Source organism: Chiloscyllium punctatum, chromosome 20, assembly GCF_047496795.1.
Source record: "Chiloscyllium punctatum isolate Juve2018m chromosome 20, sChiPun1.3, whole genome shotgun sequence".
Lineage (NCBI taxonomy): Eukaryota > Metazoa > Chordata > Chondrichthyes > Orectolobiformes > Hemiscylliidae > Chiloscyllium > Chiloscyllium punctatum.
The window spans coordinates 64,951,058-64,969,055 of NC_092758.1; the positions used below are offsets into that span (position 1 = coordinate 64,951,058).

The 17,998-nt window shown below is 47.8% G+C and overlaps 1 protein-coding gene across 2 annotated transcripts in view; it reads left to right on the top strand.

Moving 5' to 3' along the window:
• Positions 1 to 17,998, top strand: part of ctnna1 (catenin (cadherin-associated protein), alpha 1) — a 292,857-nt gene that overhangs the window by 93,469 nt on the left and 181,390 nt on the right. Inside the window, exon 2 of one of the 2 annotated variants that reach the window (XM_072591040.1) lies at positions 15,850 to 15,955. The exons of the other annotated variant lie outside the window; for it this stretch is intronic. The gene's annotated coding sequence lies outside the window, so the exon portion shown is untranslated. The remainder of the gene's footprint in view (positions 1 to 15,849; positions 15,956 to 17,998) is intronic. 2 annotated transcript variants of the gene reach the window in all.

The window sequence follows — 17,998 nt, forward strand, 5'->3', positions numbered from 1 at the left end:
GCCTCCTCGCAAAGCGCTTGAGGGAACATCTCTGGGACACCCGCACCAATCAACCACACTGCCCTGTGGCCCAACATTTCAACTCTCCCTCCCACTCTGTCGAGGATATGGAGGTCCTGAGCCTCCATCACCACCGGTCCCTCACCACCAGACGCCTGGAGGAAGAACGCCTTATCTTCCGCCTTGGAACACTTCAACCCCAGGGCATCAATGTGGACTTCAACAGTTTCCTCATTTCCCCTTCCCCCATCTCACCCCAGTTCCAAACTTCCAGCTCAGCACTGTCCCCATGACTTGTCCTACCTGCCTATCTTCTTTTCCACCTATCCACTCCACCCTCCTCCCTGACCTATCACCTTCATCGCCTCCCCCACTCACCTATTGTACTCTATGCTACTTTCTCCCCAACCCCACCCTCCTCTCATTTATCTCTCCACCCTTCAGGCACTCTGCCTGTATTCCTGATGAAGGGCTTTTGCCCGAAACGTCGATTTTACTGCTCCTCGGATGCTGCCTGAGCTCCTATGCTTTTCCAGCACTTCTAATCCAGAATTCATTCCATATATCCACCAGCCTCTGGGTGAAGAAATTTCTCCTCAACTCTATTCTATCTGGCCTACCCCTTATTTTTAAACTGTGTCCTCTGGTTCTGGACTCACTCATCAGCAGCAACTTGCTTCCTGCCTCCAGAGTGTCCAATCTTTTAATAATCTTATAAGTCTCAATCAGATCTCTTTCATTCTTCTGAACTCAACTGTTTACAAGCCCAGTCACTCCAATCTTTCAGCATATGATTGTGTCACCATTACGGGAACTGACCTGTTGTGATCCAGGGGCCATTTTGTGTGTCAAGTTGGCCAACTGATGACTCAGAGGCCATCTTGTGTGTCCGTGTGCCTTGTGTCACCTTGCCCTGTGCCATCTCCCTCTTCACTGCTCTGTTCTTCTTTTGTCTTTCCTGTTGTTGAATAAAAGATTACAAACTGATGGAAGTCTTCACAATATCTGATGCACCCTCATTCAATAATGACAAAGTTTCATGCTCCAATGACCATTCCACATAAAATAAACTATCCTTCAGACAAGCTTAGAATATCATATGTCACTAAGAATGGTTAGCCTGTCTAACCTCATTCTTGTAGTGTTGCTAAAATGTAAAGTTACCAAAGTTCCAGAGAACCATAGGGCTGTTCTCTCAGAGACAGACAACTGGTGGTGAGTTTAACTTGAGGGTCACCACACCTCAGGTAAGGGGTAGATTTGAGAAGGTGGGACCTTCATGGTAACCTTAGCTGGTACGGGAATTGAAGCTGCTGGTGTCACACTTCTTTGCCAACCAGCCATTCAACCACAGGATTGGTTAGCTCAGTTGGCTCAACAGCTGGTTTATTAGGTAATGTGAAACCAATAGGGTGTGTTCAATTTCTGCTACTGACTGAGGTTGCTGTGAAGGCCACATCTTAACCTTGTCTGAACTCACCACCAGTCAACTCTCTCTAATGAGAGAGGAGTAGCAGCTAAAAAAAAATGACAGTCGATCACACTGCTAATAATGGAAAACAGCACTCCCTCTACGCTGTGCAGAAACATATCTGCTGCAAGGTTCCACACATGGTGAACCTTTATTTTCTTACGGAGTAAAAATCTGTTTCAGTCTTGAATATACTCAACAACACATATGATTGGCAGGAGGTTTAGAAGGAATTTGAGGAAAACATTTTTCATCCAGAGGATGCTGGAAATCTAGACTGCACTGTCTGGTAGGGTAGTAGAAGTGGGAAACCTTGCAACTTTTAAAAGGTTTGTGGACAAGCACTTAAAGTGTCATATTCAAAACTATGTAGCAAGTGCTGGAAAATGGGATTAGTATAGATAAGTCAGCATAGGTATGGTACATTGGAGGAGCCTCCAGTGTGTTGTACAACTCTGGTTCTATGACCCAACCTTGGCAGCACTCTGCACTAAAGAATTCCACAGATTCACTACCCTCTAAGAGAAGAATTTTCTCCTCACCTCTATCTTAAATTGGCATTCCCTTTCTCTGACCCTAGTCATTCAGACAAGAAGAAGCAGCCTTCCCACAAATGCCATGTCAAGCCCCTTAAGGATTTTGATTGTTTCATTAAAGTTCAGAAGAATGAGAGAAGACTGTAGTGAAAACAAGTTCAATCTGCTCAACCTCTTCTCAAGTTTAAAAAAAATCACATCATAGCAGGTTATAGTCCACCAGGTTTATTTGGAGCTTTTGGAGCATTGCCAGTGCTTCCAAATAAACCTGTTGGTCTATAACCTGGTGTTGTGTGATTTTTAACTCTGTCCGCCCCAGTCCAACACCGGCTTCTCCACATCTTCTCATAAGAAAATCCCTCCGTAACCAGATCAACCTCATCAACTTTGCCTCGTCTGCCTGCAATGTCAGTATATCCTTACTTAGATAAAGGGACAAAAACTGTTCAAAGTATTTCGGTGATATTCCAGGAAAATTTATGGAAATGATATACAGATGAACCTCGATTATCCGAATATCGGATTATCTGGCAAGGTCGCAAGGTCCCAATGCTCAGCTAAACTCTGTTATCCGGCATTCGATTAACCAATCTAAATACTGCCCGCCCATGTCCTTCGGATAATTGTGATTCCTCTGTGGACAATATGATTGTTGAATTTCTATGTTTTAGTATTGTACAAATAGGCGTAGGGACTTATTTGCCAACTTTTTTTTGGAGCTGTTTGAGAGTTGGTTAAGGGTTAAATTTTCAGCCACATTGTTCGTAATAGTGAAAGCAAATGGGAACCAAAGATATATAAAGGCAGGCTAGGACCATCAGAGCTGCACTATCAGCAGGATTGCACCAACCTTGGGTAGAATACAGATAATACCTGTGTAACCTGTGGGCCAACAGTAGTTACCATAACAAACCTGGACAAAGAAATATGGAAATTGGATTATGCAATGTAATATTTTACATAAGCTTGGATGTGTTTTTAACTGTTCAGAGTTAGTTTTACACTTCAAGATAAGACACCCTCATCTTACACACACATGAAAATGGACTATCGTAGACCTTTTCCTGAATCTTCTATCAATTTAATGAGACGGTTGACAACAAGTATCAAATGATGACCCTGGAAGATATTTATGCCAGATCTGAAGTTAAAAATGTGCTTTAGGTTCAAAACTATCATCAATACTGTAAGCTGTTTTTCTCTGTCACTGAGTGCTGAGTAGTAAAACAAATATATTTGCTGCTTTATATATATTAAGCTTCTTTCGATGGTGTTTTTCAATTTTAGATTATTTTGATGTTGGAAAAAAACACCTTGTGAGATGGTCCGTGATGTGATGGTCCTTTAAGAACTCGGCTTTGATTTCAGGAGAAATAAAACCATTGGGGTCCTTTACATCAAGTCATGAGGTTGCCTGGGAGATGAACAATAGAATAGCAGGGTCAACAGGAAGTTAATGGTTCTCTGGCTGAGAGTTTGAAGGAAACATCTGCCAGTAGAATGCAGTTGACATTCTAGGTGTTGGCTTAAAGAATTAAAACTTTTGTTAAGTTCTTTACTATTAGCGAGTTGAATTTCTGGTGTAGCCAAGAGGAGAGAAGAGTTTCCAGAATCAAAACTCCATAGTTAAAGAGTCTTCAAAGCAGAAGGGTTCTGTTACAAGATGGGTATACTTATGATGCCAGATATGCCAAGACTGAATGGAGAGTTTGCAACCCTTAGAATATTTGGGGGACATGTGAAGGGACCACCTTGCCCGAAGTGAACAGAAGCCCCATGCAATTTTAGTCCACAAACAAGTCATTGGCATAGTACCCAGATCAAATGGTTGAATTTCCAAGTTTTGATAAACATCTGACTTGCAATTTTGGGGGGTGCAAATCTAACTATGTCTAAGAAAAGTTGAACTAAGACCTTTGATTCGGAGCATAAGTTGTTGTGTTAGTTGTATTTTTGTTACTTTTAGCCAAATAGATTATTTAAGAGAGCGCGAGTGTAGTTATTTTGGGTGGTGAACGCAAAAGAAAGGCTATAACACTGGACGAGATGCTGGACATTATGAAGCATTTTGAGTGGAAGGAGAGAATGTGATATAGCTTGTGTAACAGGAATGAGGGAATCTACCTCACACACTATGATGACCCTCTGTTCCTGCATTAACAACACTTTTTCAATGTGCTGTGTTAAACTTACTTTTGTTTCATTGATAAGTATGATTTATACCTTCATTCAGGCTGTGCAATATTTTGCTAGACTTGAGTAAATTTTGAGCAATCATGAGTGTTTTTTTTTTGCTGGTCTGCCCCGAACTCCACTTTTCTCAGAGGCCCCATTATTTTTATTAAACTATTTTCGATTAAGTGAGGTTTCACTGGAAACAGCTATGCTGTTATAGGAGCACTGCCTGGATTGCTAATTTTAGTCAGCAACAAAGGAACGCTATCCTCAATACACAAAGGCGAATGCATGGAGGTTGCTTGCCAGTCAAGTAAATTCTAGATTTGTACAAGAGTTGAACTCTTCTGGACTTTTAACGTTTTTACAGAGTCATAGATGTACAGCATGGAAACGGACCCTTTGGCCCAATTCGCCCATGCCAACCAGATATCCTAAATTATTTTGGCCCTATTTTCCAGCATTTGCCCATATCCCTCTAAACTACTCATATCCATACCCATCCAGATACCTTTTAAATATTAAAAGTGTACCAGCCCCTACCACTTCCACTGGTAGATCTTTCCATACTCTTACCACCTTCTGTGTGAAAAGGTTGCCCCTTAGGTCTCTTTTAAATCTTTCCCCTCTCACTTTAAACCTATACTGTCTAGGTTTGGACTGCCCTACCCTGAGGAAACGACCTTGTCTATTTACCCTATCCATACCCTTCACGTCTTTATAAACTTCTATAAGCTTCTGATGCTCCAGGGAAAATAGCCCTAGCCAATTCAGCCTCTCCCTACAGCTCAAACCCTCCAGTCCTGGCAACATCCATGCAAATTTTTCTGAAGCCTTTCAAGTTTCACAACGTCCTTCCTATAGTAGGGAGATCAGAATTGCATAGTATTCTGAAAGCGGCCCAACCAATGTCCTGTAAAAACGCAATTTGGCCTCCCAACTCCTATATTCAATACACTGACCAATAAGGGCAAACATACCAAATGCCTTCTTCACTATCCTATCTACCAGTGGTTTTACTTTCAAAGCATTTTGAACCTGCATTCCAAAGTCTTTTTGTTCAGTATATGAGCATAAATCCTGCTGTTTTGCCTTTCCAAAATGCAGCACTTCACATTTATCTAAATTAAACTCCATCTGCCACTTCTTGGTTTGTCTGATCAAGATCCCATTGTTCTGAGGTAACTTTCTTCACTGCCCACTATACCTCCAATTTTTGTATCATCTGCAAACTTACTAACTGTGTTCATGTCCAAATTTTTTATATAAATGACGAAAAAGCAGTAGACCCAGTACCAACCCTTGTGGCATGCCACTGGTCACAGGCCTCCAGTCTGAAAAGCAATACTCCGCCATCACTCTGTCTTCTACCTTTGAGCCAGTTCTGTATCCACAAATGGCTAGTTTTCCAAGTATTCCCTGTGATCTAAAAAAAATTTACTCTACCCTTTATCTAAGTTTTCACAAAATATATAAAAGATTCCTTTTAGGTAAACCACAAAGGACGAATGTCACAGTGTCTGAATTTATAAACACGTTTGTTTTATTTTTTTTAGATTACTTACAGTGTGGAAACAGGCCCTTCGGCCCAACAAGTCCACACCGTCCCGCAACCCACCCATACCCCTATATCTACATCTACCCTAACACTACGGGCAATTTAGCATGGCCAATTCACCTGACCTGCACATCTTTGGACTGTGGGAGGAAACCGGAGCACCCGGAGGAAACCCACGCAGACACGGGGAGAACGTGCAAACTCCACACAGTCAGTCGCCTGAGTCGGGAATTGAACCCGGGTCTCTGGCGCTGTGAGGCAGCAGTGCTAACCACTGTGCCACTGTGCCGCCCGTAGGAGACAGTATAATTAAAACATTATCAAGAGAAATGTCCCTGACGCACGAACATTTCATATGTGCGAATCTCATACTTGGGCTGAAAATGTGTTGCTGGAAAAGCGCAGCAGGTCAGGCAGCATCCAAGGAACAGGAGAATCAATATTTCGGGCATCAGCCCTTCTTCAGGAATATTCCTGAAGAAGGGCTGATGTCCGAAACGTCGATTCTCCTGTTCCTTGGATGCTGCCTGACCTGCTGCGCTTTTCCAGCAACACATTTTCAGCTCTGATCTCCACCATCTGCAGTCCTCACTTTCTCCTCGAAAATCTCATATTTGGGCCTAATTTGCTCGATTATTACATTCAGAAGAAAGAACAGATCACTGTTGACTGAACCATGCTAATTACTCAATGTATTAGTCAAGTGAACTAATGAAATTAATTTGATTAAAATGTTCACATATGTAAGCTTTCATTTTCCTTCTTCAAACTAGAAAGTATAAAATTGGTTAAGCAACTGAAGGGCAAAATATTTGCAGGATCGAAAAGGGAAGGCTGGAAAAGTGACACTAGCTAAATTACTCTTGCAAAGAGTTGACATGAACTAGATGAGTTATTGTAATTTTCTGTACTGTACCTATTCTATGATTCTAGTCAGTGTAAATTACTACAAAGATGGTGTTTTGCGAAGGGAAGAAAAGCATCAAGCATTTTTTATGAAATGATGTATAGATATTTTTTGCAAAAAAAATCCTTCAGTATTAGCAAACTGAGTAACTTTGTAATTACGTGCAATTGAGTGGCCATTCCGTTTTACATGAGGTGTCATGGATATCACTGTCACAAGTAACATCAGAACCTTCAGTTGCAGGCAGGGATGGAAACATTGCTGTTTCCAGGGGAGCCTGACTAAGCTGAGAACAATGAGCTCAAACATGTATAATTAGTGCCAGTTACATAATCAGAATCATAACACAGCCAATCAGAATAAATTGGTGAGCGGTTGGGTTTTGGGTCAGAATTCATGGCATTGGCGTGGGGTGACAATTCTGTTAGCGCGGATGAAATGATCTCAGTCCGAGCCCAGAGTGCGGTTCGACAATCGGTAATTTATTAAAGTGTTTAATGCTGGCGGAGACCAACCGAGGTCCGAATCTCGATCGCTCTCTCGTTCCCCGCGCGATGTTACAAGTTATATACTTCATGAGTCAGGATGTAGGAGATTGGGTATGAATGAGTGTGAATGGTGGCAATCATGGCTGGAGTATGTGTGAATGTCAAGCTTCCTGCCGTCCTCGGAGAGTCGGCAGCATACACAAAAGGTGTGCTGTTTATCTTTACGTAAATGGGTCTGGGTGCTATCTGCTTGTCTCTCCGTGAGGGCTGGAGGCTAGCACCCCCCCTTTGTTACTTCCAAAGTGTCTGTTAGGTTCATCCTGTTTGTTTGGTGTTTGCCTTTTGTGTAGGACTGTTTTCATGATCAGGTTATGGGTGTGTGTCAGTTGGAACCTTGACGAGATTATAAGGTGGGTTTCGATCTGTGAGTCATGACCATTGTCTGGAGTCCTGACTAGTGTCTGGTCCGGTGTGTATTCAGATCTGTCTTTTTGGGCCCCCTTCTCCCGATCATGTGGTCGGGCTGGCAGCTGCTGTTTTAGAATGAATACTGTTTGCTTTAAAATGGATACTGCTGGCTCTCCCGATGTGGGCCTTGCTCCATGGTAAACACGGGGCGGTTTATCACCCCCCTTCAGTCCCCCCTTTCGGCAAGTGGTTGGCCACGTCTACACCCTCGAAGCCGACATCTTAAAAGCTGTTACCCTGCCCGGTACATTCCACCGGCCGTCATGCTGCAGTCATGGGGCCTTTCGATAGTCCCGGGAGATGGTTACATTAGTTCGAGCCCCGTGAGCTCGTGGTGTCTGATTGCTCGCCAGGAGTCCATGGCATGGAGCATGGCCTTGCTGGCCCTTCGTTTCTTATGTTGGCGGCATGAGTGACATGTCACCAGGAGCTAGGCCAGAGCCAGCAGTAACTGTACCCCCACGATGACATGGGAGATGATTCTGACCCAGGGGTGTACGTTGACATTCAGGCCCCAGTTCCAAACCCTCTGGGCCCAGCCCTGGGTCTGCAGAGCCGTCTCTGCATCCTCCTCTAGGTCTTTGATATGGGCTTGTAATTGATGGTATAGCTTTATTGAGTGTCCCACCCGTGTCCTCAGTTCCCGCAAGACCTCGGCCAAATTTGGGATGGGGGCTTGTTTGGGCTCCTGGTACTCCCTAAGGGTGTTCCTGAATTCGTCGGCGGCCTGTATAGACACGGGCTCCCGACGTCGGAGCTCCGAGATATAGGCTTGTACAATCGTCACTGGGCACCTAGGGGTGAAGCAGAACTTGTGCTGGGGAATCGGGCATTGCAGTCCGTTGAACCAGAAGGACGTTTCAAGGGTAGAGACACAATATTGTCCCCTGCCACCATACCCCGCCCTAGTGAAGTGGGGGCCCGTGGGTTCGATCTCAAGGGTGCAGCCCCGTGTACGGTTGAACCCGCATTCCACTGTTTCACTCCGTCGTAAGGGGTGGGGGCAGATTGTGATTGCCCCTCGCTGTTTGCAGCCTGCAAGCGGCACCGCGTACACTGTGCCGTCTCGGGAGATGGCTGTGTCATGTGCCATAATATATTTGAGGAAGGTGTTTTCCCGTATTACTCCAATGTTGTCAATGTGGAACAGGGGAAATGGCCCAGACCCCGGGGTGACCACTGGGATCAGGAGGACCATCCCAACTCCCGTTGCCTCACTGACCTCACAGTCGGGAATCACCGGGTACACCCGGGTCATTCCCTTCAGGGTCCGGCTATCAAGCGGCCCGGAGCGTCCTGCGAGTGAGGCCAGTTTGGTGCTATCGATCCAGTCGGGCACCTCCCCCCTTTGTATCTGATCCAGGTTGTGTCGGATCTGGGCTACTATCCACAGGCCATACGCATGGCACAGCTGCCCCTCCTGAATGTGAGCCGTATTTTCCCTTTCCCGATCAAGAAGGCGGTTGATGGTGTGGGCATGTGTCTCCAGGACTGCAATGCCGTCGAGCTGAAGGTGTGCTCCCTCTTCCCCCAGAAATGCCTGTTCTGCCTGGTGTGTGAGGGATCTCGCTAACAGGTCTCTCATCACCCCTTTTAGCTGTTCGATTTTCTCGTTAAGGCCCTGGATATCTAGGGAGTTTACCACTGATGTTCCTGTGTTGAGTCCTGTGAGGGCGTCACTGATAATGTCCCGTCTGTGTCGTTGTGTGTTGTGTATGTCGGTTCGATAGTGGGTTGCCCCCATGGCATCTATAGCCCTCTCTATCACCTCTGTCCCCATCATGGCTGCGTACCTGTGCTGTGCAATATTCTGGTACCCGGATGCCCGATATATTGACCAGCACGGGCACGACCTCGTGTCGGCTGTTATCATAAAGGACTTCCCCCTCCTCCCATAATACCAGTCCCCCCGCAGGCCCCAGCCTCAGAGAGGGGCATGGTAGTATCTCGGGAGTCATGGTTGTTGGTGGTGTGGTTGGGGGGGCCGAGAAACACAAATACAGAGAAATCACGGCGGCATTGGTCGGTTCATAGTAACCGCAAATGGACAGGTCCTGCATCGCGAATGCGTCGAAAGCCGGGGCCGAAGTGAGGTCGTCTGGCATAGCGCACATCGTTCCGAACATGCACCCCCCCAGGTCCATAGCCTCTGCACGTCGTAGGCAAGTTGGTTGTGGGTCGCGTTCCAAAGTGCAGAGTAGGCAGATTGTCTGTATGTCCGGGAGGACCTCCAGCCAGGCGTTAAAAAATGTGTCGACCTCGTCAGGCTTATCCCTCGCAGGGATGCAGATGGCAAAGGATGAGTTGAAGGCAATGCCATGGCAGTAGAAGTTGTCTGAAGCTCCGGAGGAATAGGGTACAAGTCCTATGGCGAAGAGGAGGAGGTGGAGGACGGTGCACCGGTGGGACATGATCTGTGAAAGAAAAGAGAAAGGGAGAGAGAGAGAGAGACACCCTCGTCAGGGTGTATGATCAGTAAATGTACATGTGTTCTGCGGCCCCCCTCCCCCCCCGGACCACTGTTGCTGTCAGGGGAGGAAATGTTAAAATCGTGTCGGGGGAGCGTGGGTGAGCAGGGGAATAAGTCGGTGGTGGCTGCCAGTCAGGTGGCTGGGCCGATGTTCTGGCCACTCCACACATTGGCCTCGTGTGGTTAAGGACGGGGACCACAGACGTCCGTCCAGTCGGGCCCTGGGGGAAAGGTTTAAGTTGGGACCAATGTTTCCACCTGCCCTTCCCCTTCATATCGATGCAGGCGCAGGTGTCGCTGGTGAGGATGATCTCGTGTGGCCCCAGCCACCGAGGGGCGAAGCCGGGCCGGTCGGGGGCGGCCCGGACCAGGACTTTGTCCCCAACGCCAGGGAGGGGATGGGGAGGCGGTTGTTGCTGCTGTTTCGTTTTGTCCCTGATGTCCTGTTGATCGCGGGCGGTCTGTCTGAGGGCCCGCAACTGCACGTCTAGCTGTCTGATGTAATGGGCCATCCTATCCCTAAGTGGGGCCATGTCCTCACCCCCTTCGATGACGGTCTTGGGTAGTCGCATGGCCCTGCCCGTCATGAGTTCGAAGGGAGTGAGGCCAGTGGAACGGTCTGGGGTGGCTCTGAGGTGCATCAGAATGCAGGCAGGACGTCCACCCAGCCCTGACCGGACTCGGCGAACGCTTTCGCGATCGCCACTTTGAGGGTCCGGTTCATGCGTTCGACCATGCCCGAACTCTGGGGGTGGAAGGGGACATGGAAGCGCTGCCTGATACCCAGGAGGCGGCAGGCCTATTTCATTGCGCGTCCCGTGAAATGTGTTCCCTGGTCTGAGTCAATCTGGAGGGGGACCCCCCCATCGCGGAAAGATGTCGAATGCCAGGATTCTGGCCACAGTGGCTCATGTGCAGTCCCGTGTCGGGAAAGCCTCAACCCAGCGCGTGAAGTGGTCGACTATGACCAGGCAGTACTTCTTGCCGCGGCTGGCGTGCAAGGGTCCTGTGAAGTCGACCTGGAGGTTCTCCCAGGGCCCCTTGGGCCGTGGTTGGTGGGCCATAGGAATGCGCAAGGGCTTCCCTGGGTTATGTTGGGCGCAGACAATGCACCGGCGGCAGTGCTTGATACGTCGCGGCCAAGTCCGGGCCACCACCAGTCGGTCTGCAGCCACGCGAGGGTCCCCTCCCGGCCTGCGTGGTTAGGCTCGTGATGTAGTTGTATCAGGGTTGTTCTGATTGCTGCGGGGGCCACTACCTTGCCGTCGCGGCACCATACCCCATCAGGGTCGGGGATCGCGCCCCTTACCCTCCAGTCCTCCCTTTCCTCGGGCTGAGTGCCATTCTGGACGTCCAGGAAGTTGACGTCCCGGACTTCATTCACAGGCGCAGCGCGTACGGGGGGGTAGAGGGGGACCTGCAGCGGCTTTGGCGGCCTGGTCGGCCCAATGGTTCCCCAACTGTTCGGCGGTGGTGGCCCGCTGGTGCGCCTTGATTTTTACAACGGCCACGAGCAGGGGAAGGTGCGCTGCCGCCACTAAGTTACGGACTGTGTTCTCGTGTTTTATCTGGCCGCCGCCGGCCGTGACAAAACCCCGGCGGCTCCATGCTGTCATGTAGTCATGGACTACCCCAAAAGCGTACTGGCTATCAGTGAAAATATTCATCCGCTTGCCCGCTCCCATGCGGAGCGCTGCCGTGAGGGCGACCAGCTCCGCGACTTGGGCTGAGGTATCGCCGTCTAATGTCCCCTGTTCTCGGGTGGCCCCCGTGTCATCGACCACTGCCCAACCCATCCGGTAGGACCCCTCAACCATCCGGCGTGAGCCGTCAACGTATAGGACCAGGTCGGATCCGAGATAGGACTATCGGCAATGTAGACCTCCTCAGTCGAATCCATGACGGCCTGGCAGTGGTGGGGTTCCCCTACAGTTATAATCCCGTCCGCAGGCTTCATTCCCGTGTCCCTAACTATTCTAATGGATTGGTCCCGGGGGAGAAGGACTGCCTCCCAGGTTGCCCTACGGGCGTCAGAGATGGTTCGGAGGCGCCCCGTATTCAGGAACTCCACTATAGTGTGTCCGGTGTGCAGGATGATCTGATGACCGGCTCGCACACCGGGACCGCCCACGCGGTGCAGTCCAGTGCGGCCACGCAGCGGTGCATCCCCCTCACGACCGGGGACTCCTTAGTAGAGTAGTACCCAACGGGCTTCATGCGGTCCCCGGAGAGTTGGGTGACTACAGCGCTATAGAACCCCCCTTCCAGGCTATAAAAGACGTGAAAGGGCTTAGAGAGGTCGGGAAGGCGCAGGGCCGGGGCACTGAGGAGGTGGGCCTTTAGCTTGGAGTAAGCATCGTCTTGCTCGGGGCCCCACTCCACCCTCTCTGCCCCGGGCCTACCCCCCTTCACCAGGCGCTGGATGGGCTCAGCGATGGTGGCGAAATGCGCTATGAAGGCGCGGCAGTAGTTGAAAAGCCCATAACGGATACCCCTGACTGTGTCCGGCCGTGACATGTCGGCGATGGCCGACTTACGATGGGGAGGCAGGGTCCTGCTACCCTGGCTAATCTCGTGGCCCAGGTATCGGACTGTGGCCAGGCCGATCTGGGCCTTTGCAGGGCTGATTCTAAAACCTGCCCAGGCGAGGGTGATCAGGGCTCCCTGGTGTGAGCGCGCGTCCGTGGACGCGATCAGGAGGTCGTCCACGTACTGCAAGAGGGTGCTAGAGTAAGGGGATAGGTCGCATTCCTCGAGGGTCTGACTCATGACCCTGTGGAAAATGTTGGGGCTGTTGTGAAAGCCTTGTGGCAGCCGGGTCCATGTGTATTGCCTGTCTCGCAGCGTGAAGGCAAACTTGTCCTGAGAGTCATGGTGCAGCGGGATGGACCAGAAGCCGTTTGCCACGTCCAGGACCGTAAAGATCCGGTGGGAAGGCTCTAGGCCGTTAAAGATGGTGGACGGGCTGGCAACAATGGGGTGCTCTTTGGGTGTGACCCGGTTGATTGCCGTATAATCGATGGTGAGCCGATAGCTCCCATCCGGCTTACGGACTGGCCATATGGGGGAGTTGGTAGTGGACACCGCGGCCGGTGAGTTCGGCCACAATGATCTCTACGGCGCGCAGCGCCTCGGGTTTGATCGGGTACTGTCGGTGCGGGGGGTGTACAGGTCCGAGTATCCGCTCGGGAGGGGAACGGACAAGGCCGCAGTCCTGCTTGCTTGTGGCCCAGACCTCCGGGACCAACTGGCAGACTGTTCCGAAGGCGCCGTCTCCGGTCCAGTCCTGGGTGATAGGGACGAGTGCAGCGACCGATCTAGTGGGGACCCATCTACCCTCAAGGGCGCTCTTATGGGATTTGAGGGACGTCCATAGGAGGCGCCGGTGGAACGCGTCCACCACCGCTCCCAGTTCGCCCAGCAGGTCAATGCCCAGGATTGTCCCTTCCGAGTTCGGGCAAACCCAGAAGTGGACGGGGAGTAGAATGTCATTGATCTCCAGAAGGGTGGCCTTGCTACGGCGGGCCACCACCGAGCTTCTCCCCACCCCCGTGATGGAAATGGAGTGATGGGTGGAAGGGAGGTCGAGGTCAGTGAGGGAGACTAACGCCCCCGTATCTATCAAAATGTTGCATCGGCGGCCCCCAAGCGATGCAGAAACCCAGATACGGAGGTCGGATCCCTCGGCAGGGGCCGACGCTACTCAGTCCTTACGCCGGGCGAGTAGCTGTAAGAGCTCAAGCAGCTGCCCACGACTGAGCTGATCCCAGTTGGGGGAGGAAGGCTTCGGGCTAGGGCTGCGGGGTTCGTGGGGTTTTTGCGGCCGTGGGTCGCCGTTGGTTCCCTGCTTGGGGGTTCCTTGTTCGCTAGGGTGTGAAGGGCGCCGACGGTGGGCATGCCGTGGTGGGGAACGGCCCCGGTGCTGACCCGGGTCGGGGTCTCCGCCAGCACCGGGCGTGAACTAGGGGCCCGTGTGCAGGGGGGGGTTGGGGGGGGGGGGGGGCGTGAACTCAGACCTCTCCGCGCTAATCCCACAGAGGCCACCACCCGTGACTGCGGAGACAATGGGCGAAAGAGGTAAAAGAGTAAAGATACTCACCCAGAGCCTTCGCAGAGATCCAGCAGCTGTCATTATCCCGGGCGAGCCCCCAATTGTTAGCGCGAATGAAATGATCTCAGTCTGAGCCCAGAGTGCGGTTCGACAATCGGTAATTTATTAAAGTGTTTAACGCCGGAGACCAACCGAGGTCTGAATCTCGATCGCTCTCTCGTTCCCCGCGCGATGTTACAAGTTATATACTTCATGAGTCAGGATGTAGGAGATTGGGTATGAATGAGTGTGAATGGTGGCAATCATGGCTGGAGTATGTGTGAATGTCAAGCTTCCTGCCGTCCTCGGAGAGTCGGCAGCATACACAAAAGGTGTGCTGTTTATCTTTACGTAAATGGGTCTGGGTGCTATCTGCTTGTCTCTCCGTGAGGGCTGGAGGCTAGCACCCCCCTTTGATACTTCCAAAGTGTCTGTTAGGTTCATCCTGTTTGTTTGGTGTTTGCCTTTTGTGTAGGACTGTTTTGCATGATCAGGTTATGGGTGTGTGTCAGTTGGAACCTTGACGAGATTATAAGGTGGGTTTCGATCTGTGAGTCATGACCATTGTCTGGAGTCCTGACTAGTGTCTGGTCCGGTGTGTATTCGGATCTGTCTTTTTAGGCCCCCTTCTCCCGATCATGTGGTCGGGCTGGCAGCTGCTGTTTTAGAATGAATACTGTTTGCTTTAAAATGGATACTGCTGGCTCTCCCGATGTGGGCCTTGCTCCATGGTAAACACGGGGCGGTTTATCACCCCCCTTCAATTCTATAGGTGACTGCTGGGAAAAGTCTAAAGATGTATGCTGGCAACCACTCCATAAATCAGTGGAGTGGTAGCGTTATAACAACAGTGGTTGTATGCTGTTTACTTGTTTTACTTGACAGAAGAAAATTAGAAAGGGTACTTCTAAGAATCTAGTATATATAAAGTGGAGATCAACAGGAAGCAACTTAATAATTTTAGAGGGGAATCTGGAAAGCAAAGGGCAGAAAGACCCAGAAAAGTTAGGAAAATTATATTTAAAAGAATGTAAAAAGTGGGAAACAAAACTTTACTTGAAAAGAAGGCAAGCTTGTGGATAAAGCCTTTTCATGTTTCCAAACATCTAGAGATTTGGAGCTTTGGATGCTTTACTATATGGCTGAAGAATGCAACTGCAGTCAGGTCTGCATGATGAACAAAAACATAAGAAATGTCAGCCATTTGACATCTCAAGCCTGACCCACCATTCTGTAGATCATGGATGATCTAAACCTAGTTCTGATGTTCAAAGGTAGATTATAATGGGAGGTTCTATTGTGATGACAACTACCAGCATGACAAAACAATGCCATTAAGTAAGCAACTTGCAACAGTTTCTGAAACAAAGGAAATGGTCAGGCATTCTTGCAATGGTAAGAATGATCATCCTTGTAGTACCAGCCTACCCATGACTAATGGCATGGAAGTATATTACCAAGACAAATTTTGATAAGATATTAGACTTTAGATGTTTATCTAATTTTTAAAAGATTCTAATCTATCTAGTTCACACTTAAATCACCTGTGGTTTTACTTTGTAGTGTTCACAGAAACTAAGCAACACTTGTAGACATTATGAAATTAATGGTGCGAAGAAATTTGCCCAATGACAAATATTGGCATGCTTTCATAATAAAAATGGTAACTATTTGTTTTCTATGCAGTGGCGTCTGAGTGGATGTTACCACCATTCCATTTGAAGGAGGTATGGTTGAGTCATTCAGCGTGAAGAGTTCAGAAACCGGATTATCATGCTGGGAATAATGATAGGTACATTTATTTAATTACATAAATTTGCCTATTTATAATTAGTATTCTAAGGAATAAGGACAAATAGACATATTGATAAGGCAGTACAAGATGATACATTATGTTCTGGTAAAGAAGAGGTATTCGTGACAAGGATTGATTAAATCCATATGACATGAGGTTAGAGGTCTGGTGTAGTGAGGCCTGAGTTGTGTGAGAACTAAAACCTTTAGCATAATTTGAAATGGAAGCAGATAGAGGAGCAGCAATTACTTGTTTTCTTATATATTGACACTGGTTGAAAAGTGGGTCTTGGTAATGTGGAGCAATCAAAAATCAGGTCATATATTGTTGTAATATCAATGGTGCCTGAAGTGAAAATATCATTATAAGTACGGCATCATTTGTTGTGTCCAAACAACAAAAAAAATTGGTTTAATCTGGAAACTTTAAAGATGCTCCCAGAGAACAAGATGTTTTCTAGAGATGTCTATTTGTAAGCAAAGAAACAGTTGATTTGTTAAGTTCTTTTTCTTCTGATGTCCTTACACTTTATGTACCTGCAATACACCAACTTCTATGAACAAGCAAAATTTATTAAACATAGTACAATACAAACTTTGGAGAAACCCTGAAAACTCTTCACCATGCTTGTGAGGCGTGACCAGGCAAGCTCTCTCTGAACAAAGGAAACAGTCCTTCCTTTGTACAAAATCTTTACATCACAGTTTATAATGCCAACAAGACACTCCCCATCCATTACCTAGTCACATACCATTCAAGACACTATGTTTCTGAAGGCGAAGTAGTCACTGCAATGTCATGCAAATCATCCCTTAATGGTCAAATCTGTTGCAAATTTTTTTTTTGTAACTATAGAGGAGCAGTCAAATTCCAACTGTAATGTTCTTATTGATTCTGAATAGAGGATAAAAATGTAAATAGTAGGAGATGACAATGTAAATGACTTTTGAATAACTAGGAATTGGCCATGCAAATGGCTTTGAGTGCCAAGAGGTGGGAGTGTGATTTCCTTACAATCTTCCTGCAAACCAGAGGCATCCCAACCTAGGTTCGGGACATCCAATTTCCTAAAGGTCAGCAGAGCAAATTAATTCTTTAATATCTCAGATTGGTAAATGACAATAGTGAAATCCTTTAACTCGGCCTGACAGTGAACTCTGCTTCTGAAGTCCAGCAGCAATTGGAATCGCTAATACCACCAACACTAGGAATAAAACCTTAACATATTTCATTCAACCACCACATTGTATCTAGGCATCATTCATACCTTAGGTACACAACACAGCTGTTTGATGATGCAAACACACACAAATACACCAGTTAATATGTTCATTCACACCCACCACTTCTCTTCCAGGACAAGTCTGCATGCAAAAGGTGGCATTAGGACAGATGGGGGAGGTCAACCAGGTCTGCAATAAATTGCTTTCCTTAAGGACACAGTGTTGACCAAGAATTGGCAGGGAAGTGAAGATGCTGTGGCCAGATGCAGAGCTGGGGCATATTAAATAGTTTCTTTACAAGTGCAGAACTACCCCAATACTGAATCATCCAAAGCCATCTTTTAACATTAGGTTCCACGAAAAGTCTTTAAATGTCTAGTTTTAACAGAACACAGGTTAAGAATCAGTGAGAAAGAAGTACTTGGTGACTAAATGTTGCAATTTACAATCACTCTCAAAGTTTAGGTGAAGGTATTGAGTATAATATATCCAAACTTGATAACAATCAAAGGGAAAGTAAGTTGTGAGGATGCTGAAGTCAGATATAGACAGGTGAATGAATTAGATAGGGGATGACAGATGAAGTTTAATGTTGGTAAATGTGAAGATACCTTCTTTGATAAGAATAACAGAAAAGCAGGATAAATTTAAGAGAAGATATTAGTATTGGAAGTGGAGTTGTTTCTTTATATTCAAACCAGAGTTAACATTTAGCACAGCAACCAATTAAGGAAGCAAATCATATGTTAATCTCTATTGCAAGTGGCTGGAGTGCAAAAGTAAAGAAATTGTATAGCAATGATAGTTGACTTTTGTG